The sequence below is a fragment of the Canis lupus genome, chromosome 8 (genome assembly GCF_003254725.2).
Source record: "Canis lupus dingo isolate Sandy chromosome 8, ASM325472v2, whole genome shotgun sequence".
Classification (NCBI taxonomy): Eukaryota; Metazoa; Chordata; class Mammalia; order Carnivora; family Canidae; genus Canis; species Canis lupus.
This window is the reverse complement of record NC_064250.1, coordinates 18,773,643-18,792,218: the sequence shown is the minus strand read 5'-3', so window position 1 is coordinate 18,792,218 and position 18,576 is coordinate 18,773,643. Positions and strand designations below refer to the sequence as shown.

Sequence of the window (18,576 nt, the reverse complement as noted above, 5' to 3'; positions counted from 1 at the left end):
AAGGTCTTACAAAGATTTAGTGTATTTGAAGATGCAGGAGCAGAGGAAAAGGCAATCAGAGTGTGTATTACGGAGATTACTACACGGGGCAACTCAGTTCTGCCAGGATCTCCTGATATGCGTCCAGATGCTTGTCATTGTTCTCTACATAAAGGATATGAATTGGAAGTATTTTATCACCCCCACTCCATGAGTCTACAACTCCTTCCCAAACTTTGCAGGCTTCCCCCATGGTATGAAATCCTCATGCTTCTGAGCTGCATCTAGGTGCAGCCTGACTAACTCTGAGGGAGAAATTCACAGGCAGAAAGTCCCAAGGGGGCAAAGTAAGAATAATTGAAGTGATATATTGCCAATTCAAACTCAGTCAAATTTCATGTGAAATGACCCTCCGTGGTCTCAACTGAAATCAGAAGTGCGATCAAAAGGATGAATGGGAGCAATGGATATGTCAGATTCAAGTAAGAAGTGGAGGAACAGTAAGCATGTGAACACTGTACAGCCGAAGAAAGGTGTAGGCTGGAAGGTTGGAATCTGGACTAAAAACATAATGTCAAATTTAAGCAGTCAAAATTTGTAAAAATATTTTTACATTTCTTCTAAATTTGTCCATTTTATGTAAAATTTCAAGTTTTCTGTGGTAATGTTATTCAATATACCTTCATCTTACCTTTTCATATCTGAAGACTCTACAGTGATATCATTATTTTAATACCTACTATCATATGTATTAATTAAAATGACCTAGTTGTATTTGTGCCTTCTTGTTTCATATCAGTCAGCCTCTGTAGAATAAATGTTGACTTTGCTGATCTCAATTATATATCGGCTTTTATCTTCTTATTTCTTCTTCTTTGCACATATTGTTCTTTTTCTATCTTCTGAAGATGAATGCTTAGGTCATTGATTTTCATAATTTACCTTTTATAATAAATGTTTTTGTAGTTATACATCATCCTTTATAATCTTAACAATGCTCTAAAGTTTGCTATGTACTAGTTACTGCCTTTAAGTTAGGTAAATCATAATGTCCATTGTGATTTTGTCTTTACACTACAAGCTATATAGAAGTAAATTTATTAATTTTAAATATGGTATTTGTTAATTATCTTCATATTGTTCATATATAGTCTTAACCTTATTAAGTTAGGTGGCAGTCAGATGACGTACATTTTGTGACTATAGCCTTTTGAAGTGTGTTCAAGTTTGCTTTATGGCCCAGCGTGCATTTGCAATTTGGGGAACTGTCAATTTTGCTCATTTCTGATTCACTTTCAAGTTTTCCATTTCCTTACTTAACACTTTTTCAAATTTTCTATCATTTTCTAAAAGTTTTCATCAAATCTCTCACTACATTTTTGTACTTGCCTTTTCTGCTCATAAACATGGTTTTTGTGGATTATATCTGATTATGTTATGTATATTCACACTTAGAAATTTTCCACCATCTTGGGTAACTAAACATTTTATCCTAATAAGATGATTCATTGTACTACTAGTAACGATTTTGGCTTTAAAGACTAACTTGCCTGGTATTATCATGGCTGCACCAACTTTTATTTGGTTACAGCTGGCATGACATCTTCGTCCATCTTTCTCTCTTTTAAACTTGCTGAATACTTTTGGTTTTGAACAACATAGAGAGTTACTTATTTTTCTAAATGTCAGCTTTAGTAAGTTTATATGAAATTTCTGATATATTTCTGTTTAAACCTATCATCTTACAATAACTTTTCTGTTTTCCCCAGTCTGTTCATTTTTCCTCTTATTCTAATTGATTTTTAAAAAATAGTTTGTCGGGCACTTGGGTGGCTCGGTGGTTGAGCATTTGCCTTCAGCTCAGGTCTGGATCCTGGGGTCCTGGGATCGAGTTCCACACAAGGGAGCTTCTCCCTCTGCCTATGTCTCTGCCTCTCTCTGTGTGTCTCTCATGAATAAAATAAAATCTTTAAAAAAATAGTTTGTCTTTTTTGTCACTATTTGCTTGGCTTTTAAACAGAGCTTACTATATATTTAGTGATTAACATAGAGTTTTCAACATACAAACTTGATTTACCATGATACCAAGTTACATTACTGTTCACTTTTTGGACAGTATAAGGTCCTCAGTACAAGTTACTCTTGACTCATTCACAGACATTTAACAAATAGATACTAACAAAGCACCACAAACTGAGTAGCCTAAATATCAACAATTTATCATTTCACAGTCTGAGGTCAAGGTGTTGGCAAGGTTTTGCTCCTTCTGAGGGCTGTGAGGGAGAATGTATTCTTGCCTCTCCCCTAGCTTCCGGGGCTTTGCCGGCCATCTTTCCTGCACCTTGGCTTCTGCTGCATCACTTTAGTCTTTGCCTTCATCTTCACCCAGTATTCGGTTTATATTGGATTAGGGGGCCCTCCAGTATAACCTCATCTTAACTAATTTGCATCTGCAACAACTCTATTTCCAAATATGGGTCACGTTTTGAGGCAGTGGGGTTTAGGGCTTCAGTTTACAGATCTGGGGGGAACACAATTCAATTTTATGTGTGAATGTATACCAAAACACTGTACCATTAATATTGTGGAGGCCGAGAAAATCAAGGCCATTCCACTTTAAGTTCAGCGTTAGCACAAGTACAGCCATCCCAGGCCCCTGTGAACAAGAGCTGACATTTACATTACTTCAGTTACAGGAAGAAAACAGCTTACAGCTTAACGTCCTAGAAAGCCCCATATTAGAATAAGAACAGAGCCCAAGCCAAGGGCAGGAAGCCCCTATTAGAATGAGAACAGAGCTCAAAGCCCTTGAAAGCTCCATATCAAAATGTAAACAGAACTTGAGAAATTCCTCCCCCCCTTCTGGAGGTCCCCTAGACCAGCCCTTAAGACTAAGCTGACCCTCACCTCGGGGTCCAAGTCCCTGCTCCGCAGTGTCTGGCACACTTGGACCCAAGCTCGAGCTGGTAAATAAACCCTCGAGTGTTTGCATCGATGTCGGCTCCTTGGTGGTTTCTCGGATTCGCAATCTTGGGCACAACAATGGTTAGTTCATTGTTGCTGGGGCAGAGAGGGAAGTTCCTTACTTATAGGCAGAAAATAAAATTCCTACCTGAAAAGTGTCCTCCCTTGTAAAAGAATTATCTTTCTTCTTCCTGCCAGTTAAGTAGGCTGCAAGGAATGGTATGTCTGTGAGAACCTCCTTCAGCGCTTCTAACCCCATTTTAAATGAGGTTTCCTTTATTTTCACAGGTACTTTGTCAGATATGTGACTTGCAAAAGTTTTTTTTCCTAGTCTGTATCTTGTCTTTTTAACATCTTGAGTGAAACTTTCATAGAGTAAAAGTTTTTAAGTCTGATTTTTACATATTTTTACTTTTATGGATTGCGTTTTGGAGTTGAGTCTAACTCAGCATGCATACCTTGCCCTCCTTGGGTCCTGAACATTTTCCATTTTTTTTTTTCTCTAACTGTCTTGTAGTATTTTTTGTGTGTATATTATTTGTAGTATTGTATTTTAAATAAATTATAGTATATTATTTATGGGATTGTATTTCTTTTAAGATTTCATTTATTTATTCATGAGAGACACACACAGACAGAGGCAGAGACACAGGCAGAGGGAGAAGCAGGCTCCATGCAGGAAGCCTAACATGGGACTCGATCCGGGGTCTCCAGGATCACGCCCTGGGCTGAAGGCAGCGCTAACCTGCTGAGCCACCCGGGCTGTCCAGGTATTGTATTTTGTATAGTATTGTGTTATGTGTTAATTTTTGTACAGGGTGTGACATTTAGATCAAGATTTTGGAGAAGGGAACAGAGGCCTATGGGAGTCCTACTGCTGCAACACAACTTGTTGCAGTCTATCCTTCCACCATTAAACTGGTTTTGCTCCTTTTCAAGTTCATTTGGAGGTATTTGTGTGGATTTATTTCTGGTTTCCATTTTCTGTTCCATGGATCACTGTGTTTATATTGCCAATGGCAACCCACAACTAGTTACATAGTAAAACTTAATTCTAGCTATAGTGATCCATCTACCTTCTTTCTCTTTTTAAAAATTGTTTTATCTATTACATTTCCTTTTTTAAAAAAATTTTTTTTTTTAATTTATTACATTTCCTTTGCTTTTCCACATGAATTTTAAACTAATCATGCCTATCTCCATAATGAATCTGTCAGGGATTTTGATAGTTTTAAGCTTACATATTTACATTTAAAAAAGAAAGAAGAAAAACAAAAAAAAAAAGAAAGAAAGAAAGAAAGAAAGAAAGAAGAAAGAAAGAAAGAAAGAAGAAGAAAGAAAGGAAAGGAAAGAAGAAAGAAAGAAAGAAAGAAAAGAAAGAAGAAAGAAAGAAAGAAAGAAAGAAAGAAAGAAAGAAAGAAAGAAAGAAAGAAAGAAAAAGAGAAAGAAAGAAAGGCGAGCGGGCGGAAGGCGCCCTCCCCGCCGCTGGGCCCGGGGTCCTTCCCGCCCTCCGCGGCCGCCCGCCGCTTTGCTTCCCCAGCCTGTGCGCCCTGGTCTAGCCGAGCGGGGCTCCCGCCGGGGCTGCGCAGGGAGCGCGGGGCGGGAAGGGCGGCCGACGGCGCCGGGACTCGCAGGGACCCAGGAGTCCGGCGCCGGGAGGGCCGCGTGCCGGGGTCGAGGAGGGAGCCAGGGGGTGCGGCCCGGGGGTGCGGCCCGGGGCGCCCGGGAGCAGAGACCTCCCCGTCGAGCGGGGGCGATGTTCCCCTCGCCCGTGGGCTCCTGGGGCCGCCGGGACCAGGGCCCCGCAGTGGGCACCCCCCGGCGGTTCCAGCGAAACTCTGTGCCCCGCTCCCCGCCTCGCAGTGCCGGCGTCCCCGCGAGGGTCGCCCTGCTCCGCGACACCCCGGAAGCCGCGTCGGGGGGCCCAGCTCTCCCCGCCGTGCCCGCATGCCCTTGCCACACCTCGGGCGTCCTCTCTGGACCTGGGGCCTGGGGAGCTGGCGCCGCGGGGCCGCGTGCTGCTGGGCCCTCGCGCCCCCCCCGCCCCGCCCCGTGCACCCGGCCTGGATGCACCTCGCGGGACCCGCCGGGCGCTCCAACGACCCGGACTCCCCGGCCGGTCAGGATGCCGGGGCCGCGGCGAGGAGGAAGGGGGCGGAGGCGCTTTCCCGCACCTGGGCCCTCGCCCCGGCGAACCTCCCGGCCGCTGCCCGGCGCCCCGGCGCCCTCGGGGATCTCCGAGCAGCTCCGCCTCCGCTCCGCCTCCGCCAGCCTCGGGTCTCGACTCCCAGCCCCGGCCCCGCCGCCAGCCCCCATCAGGAGCCCGGTTCCCCGCCTCCGCCGCCACCTGCGGGCCTCGCCCCCGAGCCCGAGCCGCCCGCGCCGGCCCGACGGCCGCAGTCGATGGAAACGCCCGCCCCGCAGGCCGCCCCGGAGCCCCGGCCGCGCCCGGAGATCTGCGCCAGGAACCTGCCGCTCGTCTGATCCGCGGGTCGAAGCTTCGGTGTTACGCGAACGGCTTCGCCCTCGACGCTCCGAGTTTGCTCCCGAGCGGCCGCCCGCGGAAGGGCCCGTCCGGGGAACCGCCAAGAAACGCCAACGGCCCCGCCCCTCGCAGCGCACAGCCCCGCCGCCCCGCACCGACGCTCGCCACCTCCAGCACCTCCAGCACCTCCAGCACCGTCAGCCTCCTCGACCCCTTCCCCTGCCCCCGGCCCTGGTGGCGGGGAGGACGGAGACTGAGGGCCGGCATCCTCGCTTCGCCCGCAGGGAGACGCTAAGCCCCCGCCTGCCCACCCGCTGTGCAGGGGGCAGATAGGGGGTCCTGCTGTCCCTGAGCCCCCAGGCCTCAAATTCTGGGGGATCCACCTGGAGGAACTTTGAGCCCGAGACCTCTTCTGCCAACGGGGAAAATTGGGGGCCACGGCCAAGCTTTGGGCCCCAGGATAGGGCCTCGTTTCTCACATTTTGCCTGTCCCTTTACGTTTTATGGGCTGCGGCCAGAGGGACCTCAAGTGACAGTGATCTTCAAGCACCTAAGTGTTTGGGGTGACACCCCCTCCCCCTCATCCTTTGGAGACGAACCGAGGGCTGCAGTCACGAGAAGGCTTAACGGAAAAAGGCATAGATTCCAATCCCTCCCCTCTTCCATCCCGGATCTCTGGGGGCAGGGCCTTCACCCCAGGGGGAGTAAAGGAGGCTACCGCTCAAAGACAAGGAAAAAAAAGAGGGAGAGAGACCTTGGTGATGGACAAACTGGTCGTTTCTGTGGGCGAGCCTGGGGTGGAGGGGGCCGTCGTGGGGGTGGGGAGGTGATTGGCAGCTCCCTGGGGGCATCGCCCACCCCCACCATCCAGGCCTTTAACCGTCCCCCCCCCCCCCCACCCCCCCACCCCCCCCCACCCCCCCCCGCCTTCCCCTGCACTCCGAGCCCCGCCAGAGCCTTCATGGGGGAGCCGACAGCCTGAGCTAGGGGCAGATCACTCCCTCCCTCTTTTCCCGAGCCCTCTCCCTTGACCAAGGCAGGTGACCCCTAACTGGCAATGTCTTCAGTCTCAGCCACCAGCCTTTCCCCTTTTGTCCCCTTTTTGAAGTTTCTCCCCTTTAATTTTTCCTGTTTGCTTTCAGTTTAAAAGGTTCTATGGGTAAAAGAAGTTCTCCCCCTGGATCCATCAGCCCCCTCCCCCAGTTTGCTTCTCTGGTTTGTAGGGGATGGGCTGGGGGACCGCCTCCCCTCCAAAGGTGCAGACCTTGTGCCTGGGGAAAGGGCCAGGGACGGTCCCAGGGAAAGTAATAGAAGGTGGAAGAGTCAATAAAATCAGATCAAACAAGTTGCCTTTCGAGGTCCTCTCCACCGATTTATGCATGAGAGGGGGTGGAGGTAGAGGGCGGGCCTGGGTCCAGTCTTTGGACACCCAAACCTCAGCCCCCTCAAAGGCTAGAGGTGAGGCCAGCTACTCCTTACAGAAGGGGTAAATTGAGGAGTTCTTGCCCTAACCTCCAGGGTCCCACGGGGCCTGAAGGAGCAGAGTTTGAGTTTGAATGGGAGCTGGGCTAGTTGCCTGCAGCTTCCTTCCCTAACTCCAGGCATTTCGGGAGTTGTCAGGGACCTGATGGAACCGATGGGGGCAGGGCTAGGGGATTAGTTTTGAGGTCAGAGGTGCTGTTTTCCAGGGGGGGAGGGGAGTGGTAGGCCTGGACCCCGCTGGGCTGCTGCTGGGAGGACCCCCTAGAGTTTGAGAGGTTTTTTTTTTTTTTTTTTAAGCTCTTAAAAAAAAGGTTTATCGTATATCATGAGAAATTGAGCAGTTGTATACTTTCACAAATGATTAATTTGGTGATTCATTGACATTCATTCACGTCAGTTATTTCCATCATTGTAGTCTGTCTCTTGTCACAGGCTTGTTCTTGGTCAGCTTCTTCTAATGACACCACTGATGGTTCAACTTCTCTGCTACAGCAGATGTTAAGTATTTTTATCAACATTCCAGGGCGGGTGTCCCCTCGTTGTCTACACGGTTCTTGTGCTGTTTCCACAGTAGGTCCTTCTTATGACACCACTGATGGTTCAACTTCTCCACTACAGCAGATGTTAAGTATTTTTATCAACATTCCAGGGCGGGTGTCCCCTCGTTGCCTACAAGGTTCTTGTTGTGCTGTTTCCACAGTAGGTCCTTCTTATGACACCACTGATGGTTCAACTTCTCTGCTACAGCAGATGTTAAGTATTTTTATCAGCATTCCAGGGCGGGTGTCCCCTCGTTGTCTACACGGTTCTGGTTCTGGTGTTTCCACAGTAGGTCCTTCTTATGACACCACTGATGGTTCAACTTCTCTGCTACAGCAGATGTTAAGTATTTTCATCAACATTCCAGGGCCGGTGTCCCCACGTTGTCTACATGGTTCTCGTTCTGGGGTTTCCACAGTAGGTCCTTCTGATATCTCCTCTGATGGGTGAACTTTTCTGCTACTCCAGATGTTAAATTTTTTCACCCGCTTTCCATGGTAGGTATCCCCAGGTTGATTACACAGTTCTCCTTCTGGCATTTCCACAGTGGTCCTTCTAATGACACCATTAATGGTTCAACTTCTCTGCTACAGCAGATGTTAAGTATTTTTATCAACATTCCAGGGCGGGTGTCCCCTCGTTGTCTACACGGTTCTTGTGCTGTTTCCACAGTAGGTCCTTCTTATGACACCACTGATGGTTCAACTTCTCCACTACAGCAGATGTTAAGTATTTTTATCAACATTCCAGGGCGGGTGTCCCCTCGTTGCCTACAAGGTTCTTGTTGTGCTGTTTCCACAGTAGGTCCTTCTTATGACACCACTGATGGTTCAACTTCTCTGCTACAGCAGATGTTAAGTATTTTTATCAGCATTCCAGGGCGGGTGTCCCCTCGTTGTCTACACGGTTCTGGTTCTGGTGTTTCCACAGTAGGTCCTTCTTATGACACCACTGATGGTTCAACTTCTCTGCTACAGCAGATGTTAAGTATTTTCATCAACATTCCAGGGCCGGTGTCCCCACGTTGTCTACATGGTTCTCGTTCTGGGGTTTCCACAGTAGGTCCTTCTGATATCTCCTCTGATGGGTGAACTTTTCTGCTACTCCAGATGTTAAATTTTTTCACCCGCTTTCCATGGTAGGTATCCCCAGGTTGATTACACAGTTCTCCTTCTGGCATTTCCACAGTGGTCCTTCTAATGACACCATTAATGGTTCAACTTCTCTGCTACAGCAGATGTTAAGTATTTTTATCAACATTCCAGGGCGGGTGTCCCCTCGTTGTCTACAAGGTTCTTGTGCTGTTTCCACAGTAGGTCCTTCTAATGACACCATTGATGGTTCAACTTCTCTGCTACAGCAGATGTTAAGTATTTTTATCAACATTCCAGGGCCGGTGTCCCCACATTGTCTACAGGGTTCTCGTTCTGGGGTTTCCACAGTAGGTCCTTCTTATGACACCACTGATGGTTCAACTTCTCCGCTACAGCAGATGTTAAGTATTTTTATCAACATTCCAGGGCGGGTGTCCCCTCGTTGCCTACAAGGTTCTTGTTGTGCTGTTTCCACAGTAGGTCCTTCTTGGGACACCACTGATGGTTCAACTTCTCCGCTACAGCAGATGTTAAGTATTTTTATCAGCATTCCAGGGCGGGTGTCCCCTCGTTGTCTACAAGGTTCTGGTTCTGGTGTTTCCACAGTAGGTCCTTCTTATGACACCACTGATGGTTCAACTTCTCCGCTACAGCAGATGTTAAGTATTTTCATCAACATTCCAGGGCTGGTGTCCCCACGTTGTCTACACGGTTCTCGTTCTGGGGTTTCCACAGTAGGTCCTTCTGATATCTCCTCTGATGGGTGAACTTTTCTGCTACTCCAGATGTTAAATTTTTTCACCCGCTTTCCATGGTAGGTATCCCCAGGTTGATTACACAGTTCTCCTTCTGGCATTTCCACAGTGGTCCTTCTAATGACACCATTAATGGTTCAACTTCTCTGCTACAGCAGATGTTAAGTATTTTTATCAACATTCCAGGGCCGGTGTCCCCACATTGTCTACACGGTTCTCGTTCTGGGGTCTCCACAGTAGGTCCTTCAGACATCTCCTCTGATGGGTGAACTTTTCTGCTACTCCCTCCAGATGTTAAATTTTTTCACCCGCTTTCCATGGTAGGTGTCCCCAGGTTGATTACACGGTTCTCCTTCTGGTGTTTCTACAATAGGTCCTTCTAATGACACCATTGATGGTTCAACTTCTCCACTACAGCAGATGTTAAGTATTTTCTTTTGTCACCTTTACATATTTTGTTATATTTACATCTAAGTATTTCATTTTTAGAACAATTGTAAATGATATAACATTTTAGTTTTAATAATCACATGTTCACGACTCATAAGTAGAAATACAATAGATTTTTTTATGAGTTTATTTTGCCTCTTTTGACCATGTTAAACTCAGTTCTAAGGTTGTGATTATTTTTTTCTTTTTTTCTTAGATTTGTTGAGAGAAGAAATTCTTGTCTTGTGTCCAATCTCAAGGGCAAAAACACATTTTTTTTTTTTTTTTTTTTGTGAACCTTGATGTATGGGTTTCAGTATGTGCCCATTATCAAAATCAGATTTCCCCCCCTCCAAGTTTACCGGGACTTTATACCATGAATAAGTGTTGAATTTTGTCAAATTATTTTTCTGAAGATAATTAGATGATCATGTAATTTTTCTTCTTTAGCCTGTTCATATGATGGATCACACTGATTGATTTTTGAATAATTAAACAACAGAGTATCCCTAGAATAAGCTCCATTTAGTCATGGTCTATAATTATTTTTATATATTGCTGAGTTTTATTTGTTAGTTTTTTATAAATTTTTTTTCATCTATATTCATGAAGAATATTGGTCTATAGTTTCCTTTATGTGTAATATCTCATATTTTGGTATCAGGGTCAGGATGGCCTCAAAAAAGATGAATTTCTTTTCTTTCGTACTTTCTGGGAGAGATTTTTTTTTTGGTTATTTATTTAATTTATTTATTCATGAGAGACACACAGAGAGAGAGAGCGAGCGCGTGCGGCAGAGACATAGGCAGAGGGAGAACCAGGCTCCATGCAGGGAGCCCGATGTGGAACTCGAACCTGGGATCCTGGGATCACGACCTGAGCCAAAGCAGATGCTCAACCACTGAGCCACCCAGGCGTCTGTGGAAGAGATTGTTTAGATTCAATATTTATTCTTTATAAATTTGGCATAATTCTTAAAAGATAATAGGCCTGGAGCTTTCTTTCTGGGAATTTTTTAATATGTAAGTTCAATTTCTTTAATGGTTATATGGCATTAAAGTTATTATTTCATATTAGGTGAGTCGTGCAGACTATGCTTTTCAAGGTATTGATCTATTTTATCAAAAACTCAACTTCCTGTATATAATATTGTTCCTGGTCATCCCTTATTATCTTTTTGATGTCTACACGGTTTTTAGCGATATTCCATATTTCATTCCTGATATGGTAATTCGTGTCGTTTTTTTTTTCTTTGTCAATCTTTGAAATTTGTCAATTTTATTGATCTTTTCAAGAAAACCAGTTTTTTGTTTCATTGATTATCTTTGTTGCTTTTCATTAGTCTTTTTCATTGATTTCTGCACTTTATGATTGCCATCTTACTGCTTGCTTTGAGCTTACTTTGCTCTATAATTATCTTAAATAAACGCTTTACATATATTTAGAAACATCTTTGCCTTCCAATGTTCAACTTCAAATGAAAAATTTAAGAAAAGAAGAAAATTACATTGTATTTTCCCACATCCACATATTTGCTATTTCCACATTCTTAATTCCTTTCTGATGTCCCAAGTTTCGTTCTTTTATTGTGAATTTTTTTTTAGAGAACTGCCTTTAAGACGTTCATTTAGGGTAGATGTGCTGGCAACAAATTCTCTCAGTTTTCCATTATCTGTGTATGTCTATTTTTTCTCCCCGTCATTCCTAAATATTAATTTCAGTAGATTTAGAATTCGGGGATAGAATTTTTTTCATTCAGTAATTAAAAAATATTTTACTTATTTCTGACATCAATGTTGGGGCTTTGGTGCATATTCCCCAAACTGCTTCTGCATCCAGAGCCTAGCAAAACAAGGACAGAGAAAGTAAAAAATGTAATGGAACTTTACCCATTCTTTTGGAAACACATTTCATTAAAGGAAGATGAAGTATCTTCTCCCTTAGAATTTTGGCTCCTTCAGGCTTCTATTGCTGTCAACTGTGGCTGCCATGATGGGTGAAGGACTAGGGCAAAGGAGAAGAGAGGAAAGAAAACGAAAGAGAAAACAATATATACCCTCTCTGATTATCAGGGGCTCCCTTTCATAGTCCTTGAGCCAGACCTAGAGGCTTTCATGTGGACTTCCTTTGTCTGATTGGGCTTATCTGGTGCATGTGTTCAAGCCAGGATTTCTCAGAGGATAGAAAAGATGTGCTCTGTGTATTACATATAGAAACATGCACAATAAATGAACAGTAAGAAATATGGAAATGATACCAATGTTAGGAATTTAGTTAACTTTGTGAATGAGAAAGAGGAAAAGAATAGCATGTGGACTTTTGTCTATGTCTGATTTTATTTCTAAAATGAGAAAAAAAATCAGCTGATGGTAATATAATGTATGTTTAGTTATAATAATGAATTGATAGTCATATGTAATATTTTCTGCTATTGTCTCTATGTTTAAAATGTGTCACAATTAAAAACTAAAATATTAAAAATATATGGAAAATATTTTAATTAGTACTACAGTTAGGAGCAGAATCATTTTGCAAACAATATACTGTTAACTGCAGTAACAAGTGTGCAGAGACATAAAAGCAATATGGACAAGAGATTAAAAGTAACTCTAATAGTTTTTTATGATATTTGTCATATTATGTAATGGTAGACTTTGGCATAAAAGACATGATTTGTAACACAAAAGTGGCAACAACGTAAATCTTCAAATACAACTGATAATATTTGGAGCACATACATTTGAGCTGAATTTAGCTAGCTGGTGCACTAGATAAGAGAAGCAACAAGAATTAATACATTTCCAACTTAAGTGCATGTGGGTTTATTAAAAGCAAGGATACAATTGCCATTAGCATTTCAACACATTTGAGTACAATGGATGAATTAGGAATTACTATTCTCAGAAGACTCAAAAAAGTCCAGTCACTTGGTAAATTGAAGGGATGATCTTAATTTTGTAAAGTGACAATGTTATTAAAAATTTCAATAAAATACATGTCAAGGGAAAAAAATTACAAAATACACTCTAGGATATTATTTGCCAGTTATTTTCATTGGTTTAATTTTACCCTATGCTAACTTTACACATTCAAACTGAAAAAGAGATTTAATCATTCCCATTATCATGACATTTTTCAATCTTATTTTATTGAGGCATGCAACTTCTTAAGGGCTGACTTACCTGGCATGCACTGAATCATCTAAATAAAGTATTGTCTATTGTTCCTTTTAAAGAAGCAGAAAAGTAAGAAAAACAAAACCATTTACCATTTGGTCCTTTATTTATCTAAACTATGTTATCGTAAGTTCTCTACTATTATTCTCATTTTTCATAGCATTTATCTAATGGAGTCATTGATCATAACTAATAGACAATAAAAGTGTGGAATAAATCAATAATAAATCATAAATACTTGGAAATTGTTAGTATTATTCTCATTTTAAACTAATTTATATAAACTGGTAATCATATATATTTATATATTCTTTAGTTTAAAATAATTGAGGCTTTTTCAAGATACATTCTATGAGATACCTTCTTCATTTCCCAAAAAGGGACATTTGGAAAGTGGGTTTATGCCCTGGATTTTTTTTTTTTTCCTATTTTAGCTCTGAAAAATCTAGCAGAGATTAAAGGTTATCTGCATATTGAAAACCATGTAATTGAAGTAATAATATCTCTTGACTTTAAGAGAAGAATATAGCTACTAGAATAAAAGTGACAGTCAGAGCCTTGATAAGGTCTTATAACCCAACCTTTGAAATTTACTATAGGCAGGGAGTATGTGTTTTATTTCCCTCTAGTGGCTAAGCAAATGAATTAATATGCAGAAACAAGTCAGTTGTGAATTGTGCTTTGATGCACTTGCTTAAAAGCAATTTATAATATCCAAATGTCTCATGTAGAGTACATACAGAATTGTACTGTAAAATTTGCAAACAGGAAATGAATATGTGCTCATTATTAAATAAGCATGCTGAACCAGTAAATGAATCACTAGAAAATCTGCAATCAATACCAAATTATCTTTTCTATATTCTGAAAGTCAGTGTTCATGAGGCAGAAACAAGGAGATAAAGTGATGCTTTTCCTTTTTCAAACTAATACAAGAAAGTTATAGAACAAACATTAAGAAAAGAAAAATTCAAATGTCATTTTATTTGCTTTTGAGAGAACTGATTTATAGTAGAAAATTAATATTTACTTTGCTAACAATCATTTTTGGTATGGCCAACTCTAAAATTTGCATCATCTGAATAGATGGTCCCAGGCAGAAAAGTTATTTCTTAAAAAAAGCTATATTGTTTTTAAAAGACAGATCATATGTTAAATATTTAGATGAAGTATTTAATTTAATTCCCATCATTGTAAGTCATGTACTTTCACCATTTTACAGATGGTACCTGGAGAAGACTGATAAAAGTTTTCCAGGGTGACAAGAAATTGTAGGGCAAGGATTTAAACACAGATAGTCTGGCTCCAGAATTTATATTCTATTAAGAAGGCATCAAAGCATGTTATCTGGCAGAAGAATCTAGGACAGTTTTAAATATTTACCAGGCACAATGGATACTTGAAAAATCTAGAGTTATTTTTAGGATACAGTTCTGACAGTGTTACTGAATTAAGGTTTCACAGTACATTGTTTTATTCAACTGTATAATAACATAATGAGATACAAAAAAGAAAGAAGATAAATGTTTAGTGATTTTTATCATAAGGGAAACATTCAACATATATTTTCTCAGCACTTTTGTGATTCAGGGACAGACATAATTTGTAAAAAAAAATATATTTTACGCTATTGCTGTATACTTTATTGTTTAAAGCATTTTGGAGAAACATGACACAAAATGCTGAAATTGAAGAGAAAATTGAGAGTCATTTTGGTGATAAAATCACCTTAAAATTTTTAATTAGTATAGAAAATCAGAACGGCTAAATATTCCAAATTTTTAAAAGTGACCACAAAACAACTTGTCAAATCCACTGGTGAAAACATATACTGAATGGGTAAACTATGAATCAATTTAGTTTCATCATCTCCAGGACAAGATTTGCCATCACTAGAAGATATATTTAATTTCTTAGAAACTAATGGTAAGAAATATTTTTTTTCCATAATAGTTTTAAAAATATAGTAATTTTCTGTGGTCTTTTTGTATCTTTGGAGAAAGTTTTAGAAGAGAGATTTCCAAAAATATTTTAAGCAATTGAAATTCTACTGGATAAGGATATATCCTATGTGAAGAACAACAAATAATGGTCGATTAATCGACTTCATATAATTTGCAATTTCAAAAAAACCCCACAGAAATATGGTGTCTACCATTTTATAATAATTTCTTTGCACACTGGAAACCATTCATGATCTTAGAAATTCCATAAAACTAAATTCAACAGAAGATAGATTTGTTTTGGTTGCCAATCACTAATGTTTAGTTGCTGAAATGAAAGCAGTAAAAGGCAAAACTAAAGCAAACCAAGTAAAAGGGTTTCACCTAATCACGTTTCATCTCATTCATTTAGAAAAATGATTGCATTATTCCTATTGACATGCATGTCATCGTACATTATCCTATTGTGATTGGAAGATGAGAGAAATGTTGAAGACAATTATCTTATGCTTTCTTTCTAATCATTGCTTATATTCACAACTTGCTTCATGATTAATACTGAGGCAAACAGAAATGATAAGCTATACTTAGGAAAATAGGGTTTGTGAGGAAAAAGACTGTATACATAATAGGGATTGCTTTGTTATCAATGTTAATTCTTAATAATTTTATTTATTAATATGATCTTACCTTCAAGGACCATACATATTGAAGACCACAGGAGACTAGAGTGCAGGTGCCTCATTTACTTGGCTCAGCTGAAGATACCTTAGGACAATTTAGCTGTCAACTAATAGTAATGGTGAATTTTTGTACTGAGATTTATAATGTCACTACATATTGGAAGATTTGTAAACTAACTGGGTAATTTTTTTTTTCACTTCATAATATTCACAATATTTATTGAATCTTTCTATGGATATGAATAATAATCACAATGTTTTTATCTGGAAACCAATCAGAAAGTGCCACTGATGTAATAATACAAATAGATGAACACTTTCATACAGAATTCACAGTTTCCTCATTTGTTTTCAAAGAAAAGTCCAAGTAATTCCTAAGAGAGAGATGATATTGTGTTGTACCCAAATGATATGTCATAACTCTTTAAAACAAAACAAAACAAAAAAACTTATAAAAATATTATAACTTAAATATGGTTCAGGATAGGGCAATTTGAAATGAAAATGTATAGAGTTAAAAAAAAGCCAGAGGGAAAGAGTAATAAAAAGTCAGTGTTAATTTTGGTTATACTGTAGTTTGATAAAGAATTTTACAATTTTTTAAAGTAATTAAATCATATTATTTATTCAGCATGATAAGAATTAGCATACTTGCATGAAGACATGTCTCAGATTTATGTAAAGTGCTAACTGTAAGCCAGCAACTATAAACATTAAACTAAGCAGTTGAACAACTGAAACCTTGGAACTTACCTTATCGAAGTGGAACTGAAGCATGTGAAAGTGCTCAAATGACCTATGTGTGAAAACATGAATTTTTGATATTTTTCACAGAGGGCTAAATATTTATTTTGTTCAAAATACGGTGTGTAGGTCACAGAATAACTGAGTATCAAAGTCTGGATTTTCCAAAGATGGCCACTACTGCAGTTCTAGAATTTTACCACCACCGTATCAACAGAAGTTGACCATATCTGTTTCCCTTAAAACTGGGCAGTTTTCTGGCCACTTCAACCAATAGGGTGCAGCAGAAATGATGCCATTTTACTTCTGAAACAATGTCAAAAAGATACCAATTTACTGTGATAGTCACTCTTGTAACCAACCACCCTACTGTGAGGAACCCCAAAAGACCTGTAGGGAGACCTTAGTTAACAGCATAAGCACAGGACCAAGCATTCTGGCCAAAGGAGGCAGCACTTGGCAGCCAAAGTCATGATCCAAGAGAAAAGCAGGTTCTGCAGCTCCCAGGTGAGGCACTTCAACTGATGTTTTGTGAAACAGAGATGAGCAATTTTCATAAACTCATGTTAAAAGAGTAAATAAATTTTGAGAACTAACTTGCTAAGTAGTTTTCTTTTTCTTTTTTTTTTTTTTTTAAGGAGTATATTCATGGCTAGTTTGATGAAACTTGTAAGTGGCCTTGTTAATATTGGTTGTCTCTTATTTTCAGTGTAAAAATTTTCCATTTGGGTTTCCTAAGAATTAGGCCAATGTGTGATAGTTGTTTCCTGTTTTGTTCTACCTCCCCCATCCCTACTAAAATTTTGGTAAGCTTCAATGAGATGGTTAAGCTCCTTTAATTTCTTAACTTATTAAAATTTACCTTACATAAAAATGAAAACTAGTGATTTCAGGGAAAAGATTAATAATATGATTGGTTGCAGGAATGAACCATTTCTTTTGGGTCATCCTCATTCTCTCTTTATTCTAAATTTTCCAGATATTCAGAAGCTATAGCCCTTAGTTTGGCTGTCACAGTTTAGTTGGATGTTTCCTTACACTCTGGTATTTGATCTGTTGAAAAGTACAAATAAATATTGGAAACTAATTTCACTCAAACTCTCTCCCTATCTTTGTCTATCTGTGTGTCTCTTTCTCTTTATCTGTTTAATCAACACCCTTAGCAAACCCAAAGGTAACCTTAAGACTTGTCTAGATAAACAGGCAAAGCTAGTTTGAACAGAAGGTGATGTTTTACCTTCATCTAGTACTAGCTATCTTTTTAATATGTTAAAGAGAAATAATATGACAGGTACCTTGTATAGTACTTAATATACTTACGCCATTTAATGTAAAACATATGCATCAATCCCAAGTGTCAGAATAATATTACCAGTAACTATAAATATGTACAAAATCATTAAATTCAAGAGACCTTCTTATCCAACTTTCCAAGATACTCCTGCATGTGTTGCTTCTGGGACTAGATGTTAAAATATCAAAACGTTGTAACAAGAGTCTGTAAAGGACTATGCGGCTCACTTGAACAAACTTAGTGTGTTCATACAGTATTTTTATCATCATAAAGCATCTGGGAGGGCCTTTGATAATATGAGTCTAACCAGACTCCACTGAGTCTCACTCATCTCTACTCATGCTTTTCTTGATAGGATTTAAAATGGTAACTTGAGCTGCCAATGAACCAGAAATTACACTACAATTAAAAAACTAAGAATATGTGATTATAGTAATAGTAAGCTTTATAAATAATGGAACTGGATTTAACACGCAGGTGAAGAATATAAATGATTTTCATTTATTCTCTCATATGGGTATATTTGGCTCACTTTTGATTATTAGTTCTACCTTAATAGATAAAAATTAAATTAAATCTGGAGTGTATTCACTTATGTAACCAGTAGTTTTTAAGCATCTAATATGTTTCAGGTACTCAGATAATGTGAAGTTGCAATTAATTTAAAAATGTATAAATAAAAAAATGTATAAATAAATACATGAAATAAATGATCTCTATGTTCATGTAGCTTACATCCCAGTCGAGGGTGAGAATACTGATAATATATAAAGTAAAAGTTGTACAGTGTATGTTGGATGGGTAATATGTCACTTTTTGTTTCTGTATTCTTTTGTTTCCGTTTTCCTCTTCCTTTCTTTTTGCATTTATTTAATTTTTTAAAGAATTATTTTGAAATTTATAAGTCCCTTTGCAGTTATTTTTTTGTGATCACCCTAGTGGTTGTTCAGCATTAATAATGTATTTAAACATTAGATATTTTGCAACACTATACATCTTTTAGCCCCT

General features: G+C 39.9%; 1 pseudogene; it reads left to right on the top strand.

Annotated features, from left to right (window-relative positions):
- Window positions 1-442: 442 nt before the first annotated feature.
- On the top strand, window positions 443-13,139 carry LOC112657906 (elongin BC and Polycomb repressive complex 2-associated protein-like; annotated as a pseudogene).
- Window positions 13,140-18,576: the final 5,437 nt, after the last annotated feature.